This window comes from Podarcis filfolensis, assembly GCF_964270895.1.
Source record: "Podarcis filfolensis genome assembly, chromosome: 4".
Taxonomy (NCBI): Eukaryota; Metazoa; Chordata; class Lepidosauria; order Squamata; family Lacertidae; genus Podarcis; species Podarcis filfolensis.
The window spans coordinates 104,764,449-104,788,450 of record NC_139607.1 but is presented as its reverse complement, the minus strand read 5'-3'; the positions used below and the strand labels follow the sequence as shown (position 1 = coordinate 104,788,450).

The following is a 24,002-nucleotide window of genomic DNA, read 5'->3' as shown; positions in this document are numbered from 1 at the left end:
GTTCTTTCAGGGCTCTACCATCGCCATCGATCCCCGGCATTGAATGTGTTGGCCTACTGTGGGGCTACGAGGTGAGCTTGGCTGTCTGGCTGGTGTACCGGCCACCTAGCGCACCAGCAGCCACCCTGTCAGGCCTGCTGGAGGCGGTGGCCGGCTGGGCCTTGGAGTTCCCTAACCTATTGGTATTGGGGGACTTCAACATCCATGCTGATGCCATTCCCTCCTCACAGGCTCTGGACCTGGTGTCTTCCATGGCGACACTAGGGCTCTCCCAGTTTGTTTCAGGCCCCACACATCAAGCAGGCCACACGCTGGATTTGATCTTTGGCGCAGGTATAGATGTGATCATGTCTCCTTCGATGAAGGTGCCATGGTCTGATCACTACGCTCTGAAAGCCAGGATTGATTTTCCACCCCCACCCAGCTTAGGTGGCGAGCCAATTTGGGCTCGCCTGCAGAGGCTGATGGACCCTGATAGATTCCGTCAGGCCTTGCGGGACCTTGCTCCCCCTGGCGACTCATTGACTGAGCTTGTTGAGGGCTGGAATATCCAGCTCCTAGCAGCCATCGATGAGATTGCACCTAGGCGCCCTCTGCGACCCCGCAGAAACCGGGCTCCCTGGTTTACCGAGGAGCTTCGGAAAATGAAGCGGGACCTCAGACGGCTAGAGCGAGTATGGCGGGGTGCCCATGACGGAGCCTCAAGAACATCTTATAGGGTTTTTATGAAAACCTACGAGATGGCAGTGAAGGCCGCTAAGAAGTCCTACTTCTCGGCCTCCGTTGCCTCCGCTAGCTCTCGCCCGGTGCAATTATTTAGTATAATTAGGTCTTTAACGTCCCTTGAAGGACAGCCAAATTTAAATAACAATTTGACACACAGCTGTGAGGCATTTGCGAGCTTTTTTGCGGAGAAGGTCCTGTTGCTCCGCCATGACCTCCCTGCCAATTTGGATACAATAAAGGAACTGGAGGCCCCTCGACTGTCCTCGGGTCCAGTATTGGACCACTTTGACTGGATATCCCCAGCCGATGTGGACAGACTCCTCCGAGCTGGAAAGCCCACCACCTGTCCTCTTGACCCATGCCCGTCTTGGCTGATTAGAGCGTGTCCAGACGAGGTGCGGGCCCCCCTGGGTGATATCATCAATTTGTCCCTTGGCACCGGGATATTCCCAGGGGAACTGAAGGAGGCAGTGGTGCGTCCGCTCTTAAAGAAAACATCATTAGATCCCTTAGATCTATCCAATTACCGCCCGGTTTCGAATCTTCCATTCCTGGGTAAGGTGATTGAGAGAGCGGTTGCTGAACAGCTTGGTAGGTTTCTGGATGAAACATCGGCTCTCGATCCATTCCAGTCCGGCTTCCGCGCTGGTCATGGGACCGAGACAGCTCTGGTCACCCTAACAGATGATCTCTGCAGGCAGCTGGATCGGGGCGGGGCAGGGCTGCTGATTCTTCTAGACCTGTCAGCAGCCTTCGACATGGTCGATCACGAACTCCTAGACCACCGCCTTGCCGACGTGGGGATCCAGGGCACAGTCCTCCAATGGCTGCGCTCGTTTCTCTCTGGTCGGGGACAGAGGGTGGCGCTTGGGGGGGAATTGTCATCGCGCCACTCCTTGGTGTGTGGAGTGCCTCAGGGTGCGATTCTCTCCCCAATGCTTTTTAACATCTTTATGCGCCCCCTCGCCCAGCTTGTCCGGAGTTTTGGGCTGGGTTGCCATCAGTATGCTGATGACACCCAACTCTATCTGTTGATGGATGGCCATCCTGACTCGGCCCCAGACACACTGACCAGATGTCTGGAAGCTGTGGCTGGATGGTTACGTGGGAGCCGGTTGAAGTTAAATCCTTCGAAGACAGAGGTCCTCTGGCTGGGACGGAGCGATATGGGATTGAGGGGGCAACTCCCATCTCTTGCGGGGGTGCAATTAGTGCCAGCATCGTCTGTTAAGAGTTTGGGTGTAATCTTCGATACCTCCCTCTCTATGGAGGCGCAGATTACAGCTATAACAAAGGCGGCATTTTTTCATCTCCGCCAAGCTAAGCAGTTGGCTCCTTATCTCTCTCGCCCTGACCTAGCCACTGTGATCCACGCGAAGGTCACCTCCAGACTGGATTATTGTAACTCGCTCTACGTGAGGCTGCCCTTGAGACTGACCCAGAAACTCCAGCGGGTGCAGAATGCCGTGGTGAGACTCCTTATGGGGTCTTCGCTGCGAGATCATATTCATCCGGTACTATACCAGCTGCACTGGCTCCCGTGGAGTACAGGATCAGGTTTAAGGTGCTGGTTTTAACCTTTAAAGCCCTATACGGCCTAGGACCCTCGTACCTACGGGACCGCCTCTCCTGGTATGTCCCACAGAGAAATTTACGGTCTGCAAATAAAAACATCCTGAAGATCCCAGGCCACAGAGAGGTTAGCCTGGCCTCAACTAGAGCCAGGGCTTTCTCAGCCGCGGCTCCAATCTGGTGGAACGCTCTGTCACAAGAGACTAGGGCCCTGCGGGACCTGACATCTTTCCGCAGGGCCTGCAAGACAGAGCTGTTCCACCAGGCCTTTGGTCAGGGCGCAGCCTGACCCCCTCCTCTGACAATCTGCACAGAATTTTGCTTAATGGTTGCCATCAATTTGATTTTAATTTGATTTTAATTAATTTTATAATGAATGTTTTTAGAATTTTGGATTATTTTGATTGTTGTTAGCCGCCCTGAGCCCAGCTTCGGCTGGGGAGGGCGGGATATAAATAAAATTTATTATTATTATTATTATTATTAAAACCTATGCGTAAACAGATTGGGGATCATCAGTCACTTCTGTCTATGATTGAACTGAGGGAGAAACAGACCAATCTGAGGATCAGGGCAGTACCAGAACTTGAAAAAGATAACCTAAGTGACTATCTTACGCAGGAATTTGGAAAATTTTGGAATTTGGAGTTGGAGAAAGACTTTAAGATAGTAAGTGCATTCAGACTTGGAAGAGGAGGAAGAAAAAACAGGGTGAGAGACTGTTTGGTTACCCTCCAAATGAAAGAAGAGAGAGATAAAATACTGAGTGCGCACTTCCAGAAGACTTTGGAGATTAACGACTCGAGAGTGGAGATTTTTAAGGATATACCGAAACATCTATTGGATCTTAGAACCAACTACGGAGATCTGGTGGCCCTACTGAGAAGAAACAGAATTGTTTTCAGGTGGAAATTCCCCCAGGGACTATCTTTTACCTTTAAAGGGAAAAAGTTCAAAATAAGATCATTGGAAGATAAGGAAAAAATTTTGAGAGACCACGAAGAAGACCTGAAAAAAGAAGTACTAGAAGAGCTAAGAGCTTTAAGATCAGGAGTACTAGACATAGCACCACCACCTTTGGGACTGGACAAACAAAAAAAAGTGATACCACCGTCAGAACAAGAAGAACTTTTGGGAGCAGTTGGAGGAAAATAGAATAACCACATCATGTCTCTGCAATTATTAAGTTGGAATATTCATGGATTTAATTCCCCGGAGAAGAGGAAGAAAGTCTTTCATTTATTGAAAAAGGAACAATTGGACTTAATTTGTTTACAGGAAACTCATGTGATAAGGCTGCACAGGAAAGTACTGATTAATAAAAGATTGGGTCAAGAGTTTATTTCATCGGACAAGGTTAAAAAGAGAGGAGTTGTTATTTATGCCAAAGAGAGCCTATCACCGAAATTTGTTTTTAAAGATGAACAAGGAAGATTGGTGGCAATTGAGATTCAATCACAAGGAGAAAATTTTTTGATTGTAGGAGTTTATGCACCAAATGAGGGGAAATCTGAATTCTTCAGGAAATTGCATGAGACATTGCTTGACTACATGGACTATAACATTATCTTGATGGGAGATATGAATGGAGTGGTATCTACAAATATGGATAAGTCGCAGAGACAAGTTGTAACTAAAGATGGCAGACTACCAAAAACCTTTTTTGAACTGACTGACAATATGGACTTGATTGACATTTGGAGAACCAAGAACCCCCTTGGAAGAGAGGGAACATTCTTCTCTGAAGCCAACATGACATGGACAAGAATTGACCAAATATGGATAACTAGAGGACTGGCACCTAAGATTCGAAAAGTGGAAATTTGCCCAAAAACTTGCTCCGACCATAATGCGGTGAAGATGGAGATGAAACTAACACCAATCGGTTCATTCAGATGGAGGATGAATGACACCTTATTTAGAGATCAAGAGGTTACCAAGAAGGCCCAAAAAATCCTGAGAGATTATTTTGAGATAAATTTGAATACCACGGTTGAAAAAAGTGTAATCTGGGACGCAAGCAAAGCGGTCATGAGAGGGTTTCTGATTCAACAGAATGCAATAAAGAAGAGAATACAAAATGAGAAAAAAGATAAAATCTTGGAAAAAATAAAAGAAGGAGAGAAGAAATTAAGAGCGAAACCAATGTCGCAAGAGATTCTGAGAGAAATAAAATTATATCAAGTACAATACATGAAAATGATAAATCAGGAAGTAGAATGGAAAATTAAGCAGATGAGACAAAAGACATTTGAATCAGCTAATAAATGCGGGAAACTGCTAGCCTGGCAGATGAAAAAAAGACAAAAATTAAACACCATTACAAATCTGGATGTGGAAGGAAAGAACATACAGAATCCATTGGAGATTAGAAAGTGCTTCCAGAGATATTTTAAACAACTATACACACAAGGGCCACAGAAAGAGACTGATTTAGACCAATTTTTAAGAACAAATGGATTACAAAAAATCTCTCAAGAAAATAAGATAATGTTGAATCACAAAATTACAGAACAGGAGGTTGAAGGTGCCATCCAGAACATGCAGTTGGGCAAATCTCCAGGGCCGGATGGTCTTATCTCCAAATACTATAGATCTCTGAAAGACTGGTTAATTCAGCCACTAAAGGAGGTTTGTAATGAAATTCTGGAGGGGAAAAAGGCACCAGAGTCGTGGAAGGAAGCTTACATTACACTTATACCGAAAACCGAGTCTGAAAAGACACAACTTAAGAACTACCGCCCCATATCCCTGCTTAATGTGGATTACAAATTTTTTGCTGATATTTTGGCTAATAGATTAAAAAAGGTATTAGTTGAAGAGATACATAAAGATCAAGCCGGCTTTCTCCCAGGTAGACATTTGTCTGACAATACGAGGAACATAATTAACATCTTGGAGAAGCTGCAAGTGAACATCAATACCAAAGCAGTTTTAATTTTTATAGATGCGGAAAAAGCTTTTGATAATATTTCTTGGAATTTTATGAAGAAAAATCTTCAGGGAATGGGGGTGGGCCAAGGGTTTGAAAATGGTATAAGTGCAATTTATTCAGAACAAAAGGCTAAGCTAATAGTCAATAATGTGATGACAGAGGAATTTAAGATAGAGAAAGGGACACGACAAGGCTGCCCAATTTCCCCATTGCTTTTTATTTCGGTCCTGGAGGTTTTGTTAAATATGATTAGAAGGGACCGTCTGATTAAAGGTATTCAGGTCGGAGCCAAACAATACAAACTGAAGGCTTTTGCAGATGACCTAGTTTTGACGTTACAGGAGCCAGAATCTAGTACGAAAAGAGTATTAGAACTGATTCAAGAATTTGGTCATGTGGCAGGATTTAAACTGAACAAGTCAATTTTTATTTATTTATTTATTTATTTATTTATTTATTTATTTATTTACGGCTATTAGCCCATAAAATATGTACAAACATAAAAACACAAAGACATAAAAACAGATATATCCAACAACAGAAAGTGAACACCATGATGCAAGGGTGGGTCATTGAGCAGAGCCAAGTGACAGCTTGGGGCCAGGAGAGCTCCAAGGGGCGGATCACAGAAAAGGAAAACTGAAGACGAACTCCGACATGCACTCTCATCATAACAGTCCGATTAGTTTTGATGTTGTTGTTGTTTTTTGGTGGTTTTTGAGTGTGAGATAACCGCATTCAGAAATCTCGCCACCTGCAGAGTTACAGAAGGATCTGTATCCTGCAAAAGCAGTGCAGCGTGTGACTCAACAGGCCTGCCAACCAAGCGCAGTAAAGCAGGACCCAGGAATTTAGCCCTGGCTATGCTATGTAGGGGACAGTTGAACATTATATGTGAAAGAGATTCAACAGTTTCCCCGTCACACACGCACAGCGGAGACACCAAATCCTTGGAAAATCTGTGGTTCAGCAGGTTCGATGGAAAGACATTGAACCTTGCACGAATAAATGCAAGTCGGTGTGGTACTGATGAAAGAGATGACATGTATGATGGAAGGCCAAGTGGTGGGGTTATTCCGTGATACCTGGGGGAGCAGACACCCCCACCCCTGGCGAGGTTGTGTTGATTTTCAATGTCCGCTAATCTTTGCTCAATAAGGCTTTTGGCTGAGCGTAAGTTCATCTTTAAGGAGTCCGCTGGGGAAATTCCGATGCTCAGAAGTTTGGCATGGATTTTTCCTACCCAGGGATTGACAAAGATGTCCCGCCAGAGGCACTGAAAAAGGTAATGGTCGGGAAGCCTATGCCAGCTGGACAGCCAATAGCCAAAGACTCGCTTCCAGATGACAGTCTCCAATGATGCAATCCTTAACTCCAGACGTATGGCTGCATTGCTCACACACATGGGGAGTTCCAGAAGGCGACGGAGAAACTGATTCTGCAATGTCCCCAGTGATGTTAAATTGGACCCTGGGGCCCAGAGCGGGGCAGCATAACAGAGGGTGGAAACCACTTTTGCGTGGTATACCTTCAATGCAGAAGGGATGTGAGAGGCTCCGCCGGCCGCAAAAAATTGGAGTAGAGTATAAAGTATTGTTTTCCCTTTGTTTAGTAAATACTGTATCTGTGGCTTCCAGCTTAGATTGTAATGAAAAAAGACTCCCAGGTATTTAAATTTGAAAACCTGTTCTAATTGGACTCCATCTAACTTCCAGCTGTAAGTTTTCCGAGACCTGGTAAAGACCAGGACTTTAGATTTCCCATGATTAATTGTCAGATGGTTAAGTTTGCAATAAGCCGCAAAAATCTTTAGAGCTCTGCATAAACCAACTCTAGAGTAGGAAAGGATCGCTGCATCGTCGGCATATAGGAGCAAAGGGCAGCGAAAATCAGCTAGGCGGGGGGCATGAATGTTGGCTTGAGACTCGTTCAGAAAGAGCTTCATATCACTAATAAACAGGTTGAAGAGGAGTGGGGCCAAAATACAGCCTTGGCGCACACCTCTATTTATTGGGACCTCGTTGGATAGGTTTCCCGCCGGTGTGAGTCGCACTCTAGCCGACGACCCATGGTGTAATTGGGTTATAAGCCATAACAGCCTTCTATCTATGCCCCATCTCTCTAATTTCTTCCATAGGCAATTTCTTGGGATACTGTCGAAGGCAGCCTTTAGGTCTATAAAAGCGACACATAGGCGCCCCCGACTCGGGGCAGAATATTTTCTGGCAAGATGATACATGATTACCATATGGTCAGAGGTCGAGTAATTGTTCCTAAAGCCCGCTTGCTCATGGCCAATCAAATTTGAATCGTTTGCCCAATGGGACAGCTTGGACAGCAAAAATTTTGCATAGATTTTCCCGATGATAGACAAAAGGCTGATGTTCTGATAGTTCTCCGGGTCAGCAGGGGGACCCTTTTTATGGACTGGCACAATCACGGCCTCCTTCCATGACCTAGGGATAAGCCCCGTAGAATTAATTGCATCAAAGACTTTGGCCAGAATTTCAGCCCACCACCTCGGTTGCGCAACAATAGCCTCAGCAGGGACTAGATCCGGCCCGGGAGCTTTGCCCGTTTTCAGATCTAATATCAAGTCCATTATCAGGTCTGGGTCAGTGGAGGGCCACAAAGGTAGATGGTCGGCTCGGAGTTCCGTGGATGAGTTGGATTCCTCTGCCAGGGAGAAATATTTACTCAAGAATTGTTCCCATGTGGGCGCAGGGATAATCGTCAGTGGGTACTTCCTTCCTCTTTTGTTTATCAGAGCCCAAAATTCCTGTGGTCTGCGGGATCTCGAGGCCGCAATCAAGGCTCGCCAACGTTCTTGATACCACTTGCATTTGGCCAGCTTTAAAGTCTGTTTGTATGCTCTTTTGGCTTGTAAATAGGAAGATGGTAGAGCCTGGGCATTAGAGTTTTTGTATTCATTATAGATGGAACGAAGAAGGGATCTTGCTTGTTTGCAAGAGGTGTTAAACCAAGGGGCCCCAGCACTGCAATGTGCCACTTTCGCCTTTTGAGGAGGTGATGTAAAAAAAGTGGTAAGGTTTGTTATAAGAAGGTTAAAAAGTTTCAAAACCGAATTGGAATCTTGTAAATCAGTAGTTATTTGAGGTAAGTAGGCGTTGATTTCCCTATGGAAGAAGACCTGGTATTTTTGGGCCACTGCCTCCGACCATTTGATCCCTCTTATTTTGATCGATGATGAGGTTTCCAGAAGGACTGAGTGTTTATTGTCATTCTGGCACCGGAACAATGACAGAGTGGTCGCTATTGGGAGGTGATCACTGAAATGTTGGTTTTCAACTTGGAAGGAAAGTACATTAACGGCCAGATTTGCGGAGATCAAGAGGTAATGGATAACACTGTTAGATGTTAGTCCCAGGTGAGTGAACTCCCCCGGTATATCGGGGGGGAAGGTGCCGTTCAAAAATACTAGATTCTGGCGAATGGCCATTTGGTAAAGGGTCACTCCTGCTTTGTTTACTCTGTTGTCCTTTGAAGTTCTAATTCTGGCATGTTCCAAGTCAAAATTGTCCAAACATGGGGGAGTCCACCATATGGACTTGGTTAGTAAGTCCCAATTTGTGGCAATACGAGCATTAAAGTCTCCCCCAATTAAGGAGTACGAGTTAGGGCATTTAGTATGACATGACAGTAGGTGATTTTCAAATGATTCCCATCTCCAATCAAGATCAGGCGCTGAGCCTTCGGGGGGGAGATAAACATTAGTAATTAGTAATGAGGACTTCCCTTCTGTGATCAGTCCAGATAGAGCAAAAGGCGGGGAAGCCCGTACCAGAGTGAATTTGGCGCGAAGTTGGAGTGAAATCGCAATCAAAAGGCCCCCTTTGGGGCGACCACCTTTCAAAGAAGGGGAGGCCAGAAGTGTTAGAAGATCAAAGCCGTCTATGGTAATCTCTTCCTCATCCCATGTTTCTTGGAATAGAATGATTTTAAATGAATTTATGTACTTCCTGAATTCGGGGTCTGATTTTTTGGTTCTCCAACCAGCAATGTTCCAGCTAAGTATTGATAATGTCAAGTCCTTGTGCTGTCCCGGTAATTGTCACTTTGAGTTGTTTAATGGGTTCTTGGAGGTAGAACGAGGACCCATAAGGAAATCGGTAATTTTAGTTTGTGCGGATAAGGTCTTCTTCTGTGTTAATTGTATCGATGATTTGGTAACATTAACAGGCAGGAAGGGCTTTGCCGGGAAGGAAGAATTAGGCAAAGTTGGTGAGGTCGGATGCTGTTCATTGAGGTGAGTAGTAACAAGTCTTTGATGGGCTACACTAGTAGATCCGTCAGAATTATCAGTCTTAACCAGGGTAGCGCTAAGAGGTGTTCCAGCCATCACTTGTAGTTGCTGCGCAGATGGAGAGGAATTATCACGCAGATGTATTAAAGGACATGAACGTGAGGATGGTGCATGCATAGTCATTTCCTGGTGATCTTCAGGCAGGGTAGATTCTAGCTCAGGCATTGAGGCAAAGGAGTCATCAACTTCCATATTTTGATTGGGCATAAGGTCTGAGACGGGAGTATTGAGTTTATCGACTTCCTCCACGGTAGAATGGTGCTGTTGGTCAACAGGTGACTGCTGATTCAGATCAGTAGGGGGTAACAAGGTAACAGGTTGAGAAATTATCAGGGCATTTGATGGAGACGCCATGTGGGACGTGGAGCGCCTGCTCTCCTCTCTCATCGGTATAGAGGGGTCCCCTTGCGATAGAAGTCTTTGTTTGAGTAGATCCAATCTATCGAGAATAGCCTGCTGTTCTTCTGAAGGGAGTTTTCCATAAGAGGAGATAAGATTTCTCTCTTCAGGGATATTCCAATCTCCGCTTGCAATTGGATCATTCCTCAACGTAACTAGATGTGCACTTGGGGTCGCAGGTGGAACAGGGGATACCCGGCTAGGTGTTTTTCCCGTTATTATAGGAACAGAAGAAGGAAACGAGCGTTCATTGCCAGTTAAGATGTTGGCAAAAAGAGGTTTAACACTCGTGTCCTTAAAGACTCTTGTTGTTACAATCTCCCAGGGTGCCAGCCGATCTTTTTGTCTTGCAAGAAGATGTGGAATCCTTGCAGACTGGAAGGAGAGCATAAATTTCCTTGGCCAGGGCGTGGCATTTAGGGGTGCTACAGATATAAGATCTATCTGGAAAAAAGGAATATTTAACAAATCACGAAGGTACCCTTTAGCCATCCTCAGGTTATTCCACCTAAGACTGGGGGCGTCACGGGAAAAAATGGATAAACATATTTTGTTAGGTTGAAAAATCAAAGATTGCTTATTCCTTTGGAGCAGTGGCAGCCTGCATCTTAGGCCCTTAAGGAGAGATTTCTGATCAAGTTGTCTCTTTAAGGCACTTACAAACTGCACAGGAGATTGATGCAAATTAGATAGCTCAGTTGAGGAAGGTAGATGAGCCAGAAGGGCCCGTGAAAGTTTGTTCAATGACAAAGAAATCCCCTCCAATTCCTTGAAAATGAAGCTTAAAGTCCTGATTACCAGTTGTATTTGATCAGGTACTAATTCATGGGCAGTTTGCCCTAATGCTTCCCGTTTCAGTGACGGAGGGGTAATTAAGGTGTCAGGGAGGAGGGCTTCCCTATGGCTTCCATCCCCCGCTGAATCAGCTAGCTTTTCCAACTCTCCTTGATTGTCAGGGAACTGTCATCGGAAGAACCGGTGGTGCAAGGGCTCCCGGAGGTTGAGAGAGACTTATCAGCGGAGGAGGGAACCAGCAGGGGGCGAGAAAGAGCTCCAAGGGATAGTGAGTCGGAAGGAGGACTCAGAGACAATTCCAGCGAGAACAGCGAGGAGGTTTCAGGACCTCCTATAGGGACACCCACTCCTCGCCGGAAATTGTCACGTAGAGAGTCCAGAAGACGTGTTTCCGTTAAGGAGCTGTTATGCTGGAAGAAATTCCGTAAACGCCCACTGTCGGATTCTGCTAGCGACTGACGGAGCCATGCTTATGGCGCTCCGTTACAGACAGTGGTTTGTGGACTTAGCCAAACACTGAGGGATTAGGAACTTTACGCACAAGCAGCTCAACATCCCATCACAGCAATCCGACAGTCCCTGAAAGCAGCTTGTGCAGAGAAGGCATCATGAGCAACCCAGCCGGAACCGGAGAAGCAGGAGGAGCTGGAGCCGGTCCAAGCCTCGAAGAAAGGTACCGGGTGTTGGAGGTCCAGCTAGCGCTGCAAACGGCGAGGCTCGATGAGAGGAGGGCTCAGGATGCAGAAAAGGCAAAGGCCCCCCCACAAGCAAGAAAGATGCCAGGATTGGTGCAGAAGTTTGGGGGGGATCCCAGGAACTATCAAGCCTTTAGGACAGAGATGCAGTATGCTCTTAATCTGCAGTTTGATGACTTTCCCGACGAGGAATCGCGAGTGGCGTTTGTGGTTAGCCATCTCGAAGGGGGGGCGAGAGACTGGGTTAGACCCCTGATGGCAGGGCATAATGAAGTCTTGAAAGACGCACGGAAGTTTTTTCGCGCCATGGACCTGATGTTTTCCAGCGACATTGAACAGGGAGTGGTGCGCAGACAGTTGATGGCTTGTAAACAGGGGAGCCGATCTGTCCGTGAGTACTGGACTGAGTTTACTATGTTGATACACAAATTGGGGTGGGATCTGTCAGCGGAACCCATTCAAATGCTTTTCGAAGAGGGACTTTCTTCGGCTATGAAAGACGAACTTTCCCGGGCGCCCAGGGCGGAGTCTATGGACCAGCTGACCAAATCAGCGCTGACCATTGGAGCACGCCAGGAGGCTAGAGCCTTGGAGAAGCGGGAAGGGAAAGGGGAGCGTTGGAGGGATTTCCGCATTCCAGAGATTCCGGAGCCAACTTTCCCGCCCGCAGAGCCGATGGAAGTTGGAACAGCGCGCGCGCGGGCAGTTTCAAATCCCAGTGAAGGGCAGAAGAAGGAGGGGAAGAGCCCCAAGAAATGTTATCTCTGCCAGCAGCCAGGTCATTTTGCCAGAGTCTGTCCACAAAGAAAGGAATGGCAAGGGATGGCAGGAGCTGTTGGGGGGAAGGAGGAGGAAGGGCAGGACCAAGTAAAAGCCAGCGCCTGACTGCCATCATCAGGGCACAGCAGTCAGGCCAAGGAGCAGTAAAAGTGCCCACGCCGGAACCTCCGAGACCAGCCCTAGTGATAGAGGTGTTGCTAGAGCTGCCAAACGGACATCCCTTAAAGATAAGGGCGCTATTGGACTCAGGCAGCTCCTGTAATTTTATGAGCAAGGAGTTTGCAGCAGAACACCAGATACAGACTATCCCTTTAAGCAACCCCTTGCAGGTGACCACGATCGATGGGAGAGAGCTGTTGGGAGGAGAAGTCAGCTTACAGACCGTCCCAATGGTAATGAGGGTAGCCAGGCACACCGAAAGAATAGCGTTCAATGTGGCCACCTTGGGAGGGGCTCCCATTATTTTGGGGATGAGCTGGCTAGCGTTGCATGATCCGCTAGTGGGCTGGCATCAGAGAGCGGTCTCCTTTGGGTCAGCACATTGCCTAGAACATTGCAAAGAGGGCAAGGCTCCAGAAGGGGCAAAGGCCTTTCTAGCAGGAACAGAAGTAACGGACAAAGGAAAGGTGCCCAAACAATACGCTGACCTGAGCAATGTCTTCAGCGAAAGGGAAGCAGACAAACTACCACCGCATAGACCCTTTGACTGCCAGATCAATCTAGTCCCTGGAGCCCAGCTCCCTGTGGGCAAGCTGTATGCCATGTCAGACAGGGAAATGCAGGAGTTGAGGGAGTTTATTGACAAAAACCTGAAGAGAGTCCAGAGCGGTGGGGGGCAGCCCAGTGTTTTTTGTGGACAAAAAAAACACGGATAAACCTAGACTTGTAGTGGACTTCCGGAGCATAAATGCAGTGTCGGAACCAGTGGCTTTCCCCATGCCCAGGATTGATGACATTTTGACCCGGGTGAGGAAGGGAAAAATTTTCACTAAACTGGACCTAAGGGGGGCATACAACCTGATACGGATAAGGAAGGGGGATGAATGGAAGACAACAATGTTCACCCCTCTAGGGGCTTTCGAATATCTCGTTATGCCCTTTGGATTACAATCAGGCTCAGCGTGTTTTCAATCGTTCATGAACCATGTCCTGGGACCTCTGCTCTACAAGAATTGTGTGGCCTTCCTAGATGACGTATTAGTCTATTCAGAGAAGGAGGAGCAGCATGTAAAGGACGTCAGAGAAGTGTTGAGCCGACTGCAAGCAAACCAACTGTGGGTGAAATTAGAGAAGTGTCAGTTTCACACCAAGGAGGTGGAATTCCTGGGGTACCGCTTGTCAGACAAGGGATTAGCCATGGATCCAGGCAAGGTCCAGGCAGTACTGGAATGGAAGACACCGAAAACGAAAAAAGATGTGCAAAGATTCTTAGGGTTTGGGAACTTTTATCGGAAGTTCATCAAGAACTTTGCCCATTTAACGGCTCCCATCACGGACTGTCTCAGCAGCAAGAAGAAATTTGTTTGGACGGCAGAAGCGGAGCAAGCATTCGAAGAATTGAAAAAGGCCTTCGCTTCGGAAGAACAGCTCCTGCACGTGGATTTACAAAAACCCATGAGAGTGGAAACTGACGCATCAGACCGGGCGGTGGGGGCGGTGCTTCTTCAGCCGGGGAAGGATAAGTCGGAGTGGAGACCGTGTGCCTTCTTCTCGCGGAAGTTAAACAAATCCGAGAAGAACTACACGGTATATGACCGAGAACTACTCGCCATTCACGAAGCGTTCCGGAAATGGAGACACTTACTAATTGGTGCACAACACAAGGTGCAAGTATGCACGGACCACAAGAATTTAGAGTACTGGAGAACGGCACGAGTGCTCAACCAACGGCAAGTGAGATGGGCACAGGAGTTCTCCAAATTTTATTTTGAAATTTGCTATGTGCCAGGCCCATAAAACGTCAGGGCGGACGCTCTCTCATGCAAACCAGAGTATTTGGAGGGGGAGGGAGCACCCGAAGAGAGACATATCATCCCAGAGGACCGCTGGGTGTGTGGGGCGGCGTGGGTGGGGCAAAGGGAACTGGTAGAGGAGACGCAGAATGATGAATACGCCCAGAATAAGCTCCAAGGTCTAAGGAGGGAGGGAGAAAACTCCGGAGGTTTTGAAGAAAGAAACGGGGCATTGTATTACAAAGGGGCACTATATATACCCGAAGGGGAATTGAGAGGGAGAGTACTCAAACAGATGCACGACAGCCCTACAGCAGGGCATTTTGGGCAACACAAAACCATGTGGTTGGTTACCAGGGAATTTTGGTGGCCCAGGGTGAGGGAAGATGTAAGGGAGTATGTAAGAGGGTGTGACCAATGCCAGCGAGCCAAGGGAGAAAGGCGGGCACCGGCGGGGTTGTTAGAACCGTTGCCCACACCAGAGAGGCCATGGGAGGCGGTATCAATAGATTTTATGACTGATCTGCCGAAATCCAAGGGGAAAACCGCCATACTGGTAGTAGTAGACCTGTTAACTAAGATGGGCCACTTTGTAGCTTGCTCACATGCAGTCACGGCGGAAGAGACAGCTAAATTGTTTGTAGAACATATTTTTAGACTGCATGGCGCCCCCTTGAGGGTGGTCTCAGACCGGGGCAAACAATTCACGTCCAGGTTCTGGAGGAAGCTCATGAGCTTACTGCACGTGGAGGTCAATTTTTCGACTGCCCGGCACCCAGAAACCAACGGGCAGGCGGAAAGAGCAAACGGTATCCTCCAACAATACCTGAGGTGTTATGTCAATGACAGAGAGAACGATTGGGTGGAAAAGTTGGCGCTGGCGGAATTTGCCTACAATAATGCGGAGAATGTGTCCACCGGGATGAGCCCCTTTTTGGCTAATTATGGGTGCCACCCCAGGGCATTTCCAGGGGGAGGAGGGGAGAGATGGAGCGTCCCAGCCGCAGAACTTTTTGTAGAAGAAATGGAAGCGATCCATCGTCAACTCCAACTCAACTTAGAAAGGGCCAAAGAACAATATAAGAAACAGGCAGACAAGAACAGAAGGGAAGGTGAAACCATAAGGGTGGGGGATCAGGTGTGGCTGTCCACCCAAGGACTGCCGTTCAAAGGGGGTTGCAAGAAATTGAGACCCAAAAGATTGGGACCATTTGAGGTCATTCAACAGGTTAACCCCGTAGCTTTCAGACTCCGGTTACCGAACCACATGAAACTGCACCCAGTATTCCACAGGTCATTACTGTCACCGTATAGGAGGGGAAAAGAAGGGGTTTCCCCACAGGGACCAGTCTTAGAAGAGAGGGAAAGCAGCAACCATGTGGCGGAAATCCTCGACTCCAGGTGGAAGGGTAATCAGGTGGAGTATTTGGTAGCGTGGGAAGGGGAACCGGAGTCAGAAAACACCTGGGTAACGGCAGAGGAAGTCAATGACGAGGTCTTGATCGAAGCGTTCCATCAAAGGTTCCCCAGGAAACCTCAGTCAGTAGCGAGGTTCCGGAGGGAGTACTTTGGCACCACCGACGAGGAGGAGGAATTGGAAGGATTCACGGGGTCTGAGTGGGAAGAAGGAATAGATTCCGAGGAGGATGAGTACTTAGAAACCCGAAACAGCAACCGGTGGAGGAAAATGTTCGAGACTTCGGAAGATGAGGGAAGTTCTTTCAGGGGTTTTGCTCCCTCGCCTCCAGCAGAGGAAGGGAGGGGAGGGGGTGGAGGGGGCCCTGGAGGGGAGGTGGATGTCAGGGAACTGTCATCGGAAGAACCGGTGGTGCAAGGGCTCCCGGAGGTTGAGAGAGACTTATCAGCGGAGGAGGGAACCAGCAGGGGGCGAGAAAGAGCTCCAAGGGAAAGCGAGTCAGAAGAATGGCTCAGAGACAATTCCAGCGAGAACAGCGAGGAGGTTTCAGGACCTCCTATAGGGACACCCACTCCTCGCCGGAAATTGTCACGTAGAGAGTCCAGAAGACGTGTTTCCGTTAAGGAGCTGTTATGCTGGAAGAAATTCCGTAAACGCCCACTGTCGGATTCTGCCAGCGACTGACGGAGCCATGCTTATGGCGCTCCGTTACAGACAGTGGTTTGTGGACTTAGCCAAACACTGAGGGACTAGGAACTTTACGCACAAGCAGCTCAACATCCCATCACATTGATCATACAGGGGCCAGAAGCGGTTGTATGTTTCGACCGCAGAAACAATTACTTGCTCCGTTTTGCTGTTATTATTAGTAGATGGTGGGGGAGATTCAAGCTTTGACTGCTTTACTCTTGGAGGTGAACCACCTTTCTCAGCAGATCTTGGTCGCTTGCCATGACCCATTTGTCGCTGTCTCGCTGACTACGGAGGTTCAAAGTAGAGGTAAACGGAGACAAAAGAGAACTTATCTTTTATGGCCGCAACTCCTCTGCTACTCCTCCTCCACTGCTCAGCATAACCCAATCTTCAAGGCGGCGTTACTAATCAGCAGAAGGTTTGAATATCCTTGTTGATACGTATATTGGCCAACCATAGAAGTAAAACGATTAAAACTTCTAACAGAGGTAAAATGATTTAAAAGTCTAATAAAAACAGCTATAAAGACGGCTGTAAAAGGCTATAAAAGGCTATAAAAGGTTTGTAATCCGGAGGGTTAATGAAGGAGAAGTTGTTACAGCCGCCATCTTCCTTTGGCTCCTCCCCTTTAGTCGAACAAGTCAAAAACTAAAGTTCTTGAGAAAAACTTAACACCGATTGAGAAAGAGAGGTTTCAGAAGGAGACTGGTTTAACATTAGCTAAGAAAGTAAAATATTTGGGGGTTAATATGACTGCTAAGAACTTAAACTTATTTAAAGATAACTATGAGAAATGCTGGACAGAAGTGAAAAAAGACTTAGAAATATGGTCAAATTTGAAGCTTTCCTTGTTGGGTCGAATTGCAGCTATAAAGATGAATGTATTGCCAAAAATGTTATTTTTATTTCAATCATTGCAAATTTTGGACAAGATGGACTGTTTCAAAAAGTGGCAGAGAGATATTTCTAGATCTGTCTGGCAGGGCAAGAAGCCCAGAATAAAATTCAAAATATTAACTGATGCAAAGGAAAGAGGCGGATTTGCCCTGCCAGACCTTAAACTTTACTATGAATCAGCAGCATTGTGCTGGTTGAAAGACTGGCTGCTTCTTGAGAACACGGACATTTTGGACCTAGAAGGTTTTAACAATGTTTTTGGGTGGCATGCATATTTGTGGTACAACAAGGTTAAAGCACATAAAGCATTTAAAAACCATATTGTCAGGAAAGCATTGTTTAATGTCTGGATAAGATACGAAGACTTACTGGAAAATAAAACCCCAAGGTGGTTGTCACCAATGGAAGCGAAGGCTCAGAAAAAGCTCAATATGGAGGCCAAATGGCCGAAATATTGGGAAATACTGGAACAAGAAGGAGATAAATTGAAATTGCAGAGTTTTGAGAAATTAAAAGATAAAGTGCGAGACTGGCTTCATTATTATCAAATAAGAGAGGCCTATAATTTGGACAAAAAAATTGGCTTCCAGGTGGAAAAATCAAAATTGGAAACAGAATTGTTAGATCCCAAAACTAAGATACTTTCAAGAATGTATAACTTGCTGTTAAAATGGAATACGCAGGATGAAACGGTTAAATCTGCTATTGTCAGAGCTGCCCGAGATCCCAGCTCACAAAGGACCAACGCCGCTTCGTTGTTAAGTACGAAAGTCTTTATTGAAGTTCAGTTTCACTTCCAGAGCCGCAGCGTGCAGCTCTACGTCTCAAACTCTAGACCGCTGAAGCTCCGTCTGAATCTCCTCCCCCCAGACACCAGTTTAAGACTCTAGCCTTACTCCACCTCTTCCTCTGCTCTTTCCTCCTCTGGTTCCGCCTGTCCGTCGGGGTCTCGCCCTTTCTAGACTCTTCTGACGCTGAGTCCCCTGAGTCTTCCCCCCCCCTCCGGCGGGCTTTAGGAGCTGGTTCCCAATCCGGGTCTCCTGCTGTCCCTCGCGCCTGTACATTTGAACTTGGCGCGCGCGCCCAACCAGCAACTTTCCTCCTGACCGTTTCACTGCTGCTGTCACTGCTTCCCCCTTCGGGGAGGCTAGCTGCAACTGACCTCCCCTCCGTTCCCCCTTTCTCCGATGGAGGCGTGGTCAGCCCTGACTCATCTTCTCTCCCCGCTGGAGGAGACGCTGGTCCTGACACATGTGACTCTTCCCCCCCACTACGCTCTGGTGGGGAAACTGGTCCTGATCCCCCGCTGCTGCTTTGGGGGTCCCCGCTGGCTCCTTGTTTCTGGTGCGTCCCCCCTGGGACCCCCCTTGCCCTGACCATCGGCGCCCCCTTCTGGGAATCTTCTGATTCGCTGGAGAAGCTCATGGAATCTCTCGGGTCACTGTCATACTCCCCTACGCTGCCCTCGGGTTCTTCCCCTTCGCTCTCCATTTCCTCTCTCCCCTGTGCTCCTGCTCCCGAGCCCCTGACAGCTATGATCAAATGGGCACAAGATATTGGTCACAACATTATGTTTGCTGACTGGGAACAGTTGTGGACCACCAGTATGAAATTTACGGCATGTAATGCCTTAAGAGAGAATATTATGAAAATGATCTACAGGTGGTACATGACACCAGTCAAGCTTGCAAAAATATATCATTTGCCCGATAATAAATGTTGGAAATGTAAAGAAAATGAAGGTACATTCTTTCACCTTTGGTGGACGTGCCCAAAGATTAAGGCTTTCTGGGAGATGATATATAATGAAATGAAAAAGGTATTTAAATATACCTTCCTGAAGAAACCAGAGGCCTTTCTTCTGGGCATAGTCGGCCAAATGGTGCCAAAGAAGGATAGAACTTTCTTTATGTATGCAACAACAGCAGCAAGAATACTTATTGCAAAGTATTGGAAGACACAAGAGCTACCCACCCTGGAAGAGTGGCAGATGAAGGTGACGGACTATATGGAATTGGCGGAAATGACTGGCAGAATCCGAGACCTGGGAGAAGAGTTGGTGGAAGAAGACTGGAAGAAATTTAAAGACTATCTTCAGAAATACTGTAAAATTAATGAATGTTAAAATGATGTTGGATTGAAAATAAGTGGCATTAGCAACAAAGTTAACAAGAATATGCAAAATTGAATTGATAATGGATGAAAATATAGAGTTATAATATGTTAAGATACAGAGTTAAGATAAACGAAAGAGGGTAAGGATTTGCTGATTTGATTACTTAAATGGGAATACAAAAAGGGGAGGTGTGAGGCCAAGGAAATAAGATAATGAGTTTAAAGTTAAAAAAATGGATTTGTTTTTAATTCTTTTTTAGCTGTTTGTCTTCTGTGTTTTGTATTTTTATTCTTCTTTTTTCTTTTTCATGTATTTTTCTATGTTTTTTTTGTATTTCTTTCTTTTTATATGACCTTTTTAAATTTATGTTTTTGTAAAACTTCAATAAATATCTTTTAAAAAAAAATAGCATAAACATTATCTCCAACACATTGTTCTGTTGTTTGCTATGTTGTTTTAATAGGATTCTTTTGCTGCATGTTTTAATTGTGCATGCTTTTTTTAACATCTTTGTAAAAATGGCTGAAACTCCACATGGTGTTATTCTAATCATTCTGTCTGAGCAAGCCATGTGATGTTCTGGGGATTGAGGTACCCTCCCGATGCCCTTAGCCAATGTCAAGGGGCACATGGGGGCACAGGGAGGTAGAGGATATTGGGGGAAGCCCCATTGTACAAGTGATGGAGCTGGTTATGTGAATCCTGACCACTGATTTTTTTTTTATGGTTTGTCAATTGCTTAGAAGATTCACTCAGGCCCGGAGGAACCCTGGCTGCCCCACCGCTCAGCCTATGTCACCTCATTGCTCCTTCACCCTACCTGCTCTGGTTCCACAACCATGAAAAGATGAATGGGGAGGGGACTGGGGGCTGTGCAACAACCTTTGATAACACATTTAATTCTTGTTTTAAAAGAGCTGCTGGGGTTGTCCATTCATTTCCAGACCCCATTCAAAGTGCTGACGTGAGCTGTTCACTTAAGCAGAACCTTCTCCTTCTCTACACTCTTGGGTGCTCAGGTTGGCAAAGGGGGCTCTCTTGGGAGTTCCACCACCCTCTGCGTTTTAGGTGAAGTGGTAGCCCAAAACAGCACATCCTTGTGGCAGTTCCTCGGCACTCGTGGCCAAGTAAGATTGTCCTCCATAAACACAGTTTTTACTGTGAGTCCATAAGTGACTGTGGAGGCCAATTCTGGATCCACACGTCCTTCCACAGTGGGGACATAGGTTTCTGGGCCCTCAAAGTGAACCATTCATAGTGGGATCAGGTGTTAAACAGGATTGTGTTATCACCTGAACTCTATTCAGTACTTTCATTGCCATGATCCTAGCACCTGGTACCTTCCCCTCTTCACTATGGCCTCTGACACTGGAGACTTGTGCTTTCAGGACCCACCCTATTGCTCTGACTGTCATTTGTTTTCACTCTTGTTAATACGAAGGTTTAAAATGGTTGTAACCTGCCCTGGGCAATAAATGTAGTAGTAGTGATAGCAATACTCACAATAACAACCAGAACAATAATAATATAAAGCCTCAAGTGGGGGGGGGCGGGGGGAATAAAGCCTCAAGATACATATACAGTAGACAGCTTTGTGGGCTGCATGGAAGATATTTGAATGAGATGGGAAACTGACATAAAAACCTCAATAAGTGAAAAAGCATGGGAATCTATATGGCGTAATCCATCTCTAAAAACAATTTCAGCTCACCTCCAGGAAATTTCCCTTAAAATTATCTTTTGGTGACTTTGCACTCCCCCCCCCCACGCCTTGCAAAGATCAATCCGTCCAGCTCACCATTATGCTGGAAAAGTTGTGGAGAATGAGGTTCCTACCTCCATGGTTGGTGGGAGTGTACTGTGGTCCACGCCTTTTGGCAAAAAGTTTTTCACCTGACCTCCAAAATTACCAAAATATCCCTCCTAATTTGGCACTTGCTTTATTATCACTAGATTTGACCCCAAACTCCAACCTTAAATCTAAAAAATTAATTTCCTTCCTGTTCACAGCAGCTAAACTAGTAATTTCCCAACGACGGAAGGAAACCTCTAATATACCAATAGAGGCTTGGGTTAATAATATCTGGAGTGCTGCTCTATCAGAACGCTCCACATACCATTGGTGACTAATCAAGGGCATCTCCCCCCCCCCCAAAAAAAGACACATATAGAGCCTCAAGAAGACAGGGAGGAGCCTGTTGGAATTTGCAGTTTTTCTCCCTTTTCAGGTTTTGATTTTTAAAGCCATCTGGGTTGGTGACCACCACTGCTTCCTGCAGGAGGGAGTTGCACAGTTTAACTCAGCACCACTTGAAGAAGCCCTTTCTTGTTTCTGCCCTCCATCTTCCAACAGTCTTTCCATATTTGTTGAGAGGTCAAGTTTTCGTTTCTGTTTCTTGCATGGCACAGTCTCCCTTGGGAGGTTGTGGACTCTCCTTCCTTGGAGCTTTTAAGCCATGGATGCTTTAGTTGAGGTTCTGGCATTGCAAGGGGACTAGATGACCCACGGAATCCCTTCCAACCCTACAATTCTGTCGTTCTATCATCTTATGCCCAAAGGTTTCTGTCCCGCTACAATCTCAATTTCGCCTACAGTGGTACGGTACCTCGGGTTACAGACGCTTCAGGTTACAGACTCCGCTAACCCAGAAATAGCACCTCAGGTTAAGAACTTTGCTTCAGGATGAGAACAGAATTGTGCAGCAGCTAAAGTGGTGCTTCAGGTTAAGAACAGTTTCAGGTTAAGAACGGACCTCCGGAACGAATTAAATACTCAACCCGAGGTACCACTGTATTTGCATGCTGTCTTTCCCCTGACCCAAAGACCCTCACTAAAGCGGAAAGCAGCGTATTGATCCAAAGGCAGACTTAGAGTCGCAAAGCTCCTGTCAACTCGCTCGCTCCCTGCCTTTGCAGAGGAGAAGCGGGCAGCAACCTCTGCTCCTGGCCTTGCTTTGAGGGGCTTGGACCCCTGGAGTCCCTTCCGGACTCTATGCACAGCTGAGCTGGCCCCATGCATCCTCCCTAGCGACCCTGCCCACCCCCGAAACCCCAGGGCACCCTATGGGGGGAGGCAGCCAAGACTCACCAGATCCCAGATGGCGGCGCCGAGGCAGCATTTGCAGAGCAGAGACAAAAGCCACGCCCCTTGCAGGAAGAGCCCGGGAGGGAGGGGCTTTGCCTCTGGAGGTCCAGCCCCCTTTCTTTCCTGTCATCTCTAGGAACCCAGCTCAGTACATTTTAACCCGTGGCAAGCCGAGCGCACTGAGCTCACCCATCTCTTCCTCTCCGCAGTTCGAGAGAGAGAGAGAGAGAGAGAGAGAGAGAGAGAGAGAGAGAGAGAGAGAGAGAGAACGCAACAGCAACAGCAACAGCAACACACCAGGAGGAACCAGGCGCATCGCACACACTCCAGGGATGTCTGATTGCGGGGAGCCTCTTGGTGGCCTTCTGAGCTGTTCGCTCCTTTGGCCGGAAGCAGGAGGAACAGCTTGCAGTTAAAAAGGCTCTGCAAGAAGCAGGAAACCTCATCCCAGAATCTTAGAACGAGAGAGTTGAAAGGGACGCTGCGTGCCATCTAATCCTACCACCTGAAAGTGTGTGGTGGCCCAAAGGGCCGCAAGAAATCTTCTTCTTCTTTGGCGATGACTCGTAGCCGAGTAAGAGTGTCTTCCATAAAGCTAGAACATAAGTTGATACATGTTGCAAATGGCTACGCGTAACACAGGTTCCCAACATGAATACTAACCCAATGTAACTGATCACGGTGAGAATCAAAGCTTCGTCAGCAATGCTCACTGTGCGTGTGTATTAAACATGAAATGAGGTAATTATGTATATGATTGGTGGAAATTGAAATGCTCTGTTTGAAACTTACAAACACCCCTGCCCTGACCCTTGGGCGGGGTTGCAGTTTTGCGAAAAGATTCGACTGTAACCCATTGCTTTGCAATAAACAACGATGGACTCCTAACTCCTCTTGTCTCTGAGTTTTATTGGTGTAACTCAAAAGATAAGCCATTTTTGGCTTACAACAAAAGGCAGGAATCTCAGCTAAAGCATCCATGACAGATGGCCATCCAACCTCTGCTTTAAAACCTCCAAAGAAGGAGAGTCCGCCATCTCCCAAGGGAGTCCGCTGCTCTTCCCGTCAGAATGTTCTTCCTGCTGTTTAGGCAGCAGAAACTGCTTTCTGGTCCTCTGGATCCATTATTCTGGGTCCTCCCCTCTAGAGCAGGAGAAAACAAGTTTGCTCCGTCTTCCGCAGGTCAGCCCTCCAGATATTGAAAGATGGCTCTCATGTCTTCCGTTCTGCCAGATCTCAGCTGAGGGAGGAATAAGGAGACACGCTGATCCTGCCTTTCCTGGGACTGAAGATGGGAGGTGCTACATTCATTCCAGTAAACATTCATATTGATTTTTAATTATATTTTACTTCCTTCCACTTCAGGTATCTGAAGAAGTGTGCATGCACACGAAAGCTTATACAAAGAACAAACTTAGTTGGTCTCTAAGGTGCTACTGGATAATATATATATATATTATATATCTCCTTCCCCTGGTACATCAAGCTCAGTATTTATACTGTAATAGATATGTGGGGTGGGTTAAACCACAGAGCCTAGGACTTGCCGATCAGAAGGTCGGCGGTTCGAATCCCCACGACGGGGTGAGCTCCCGTTGCTCAGTCCCAGCTCCTGC

General features: G+C 46.8%; 1 protein-coding gene across 1 annotated transcript in view; it reads right to left on the bottom strand.

Moving 5' to 3' along the window:
- LOC310760840 (uncharacterized protein) overlaps nucleotides 1–22,532 on the bottom strand; it is a 29,264-nt gene extending 6,732 nt beyond the window's left edge. The window contains exon 1 of the mRNA XM_083610045.1: nucleotides 22,390–22,532. The gene's annotated coding sequence lies outside the window, so the exon portion shown is untranslated. The remainder of the gene's footprint in view (nucleotides 1–22,389) is intronic.
- Between the last annotated feature and the right edge of the window lie 1,470 nt (nucleotides 22,533–24,002).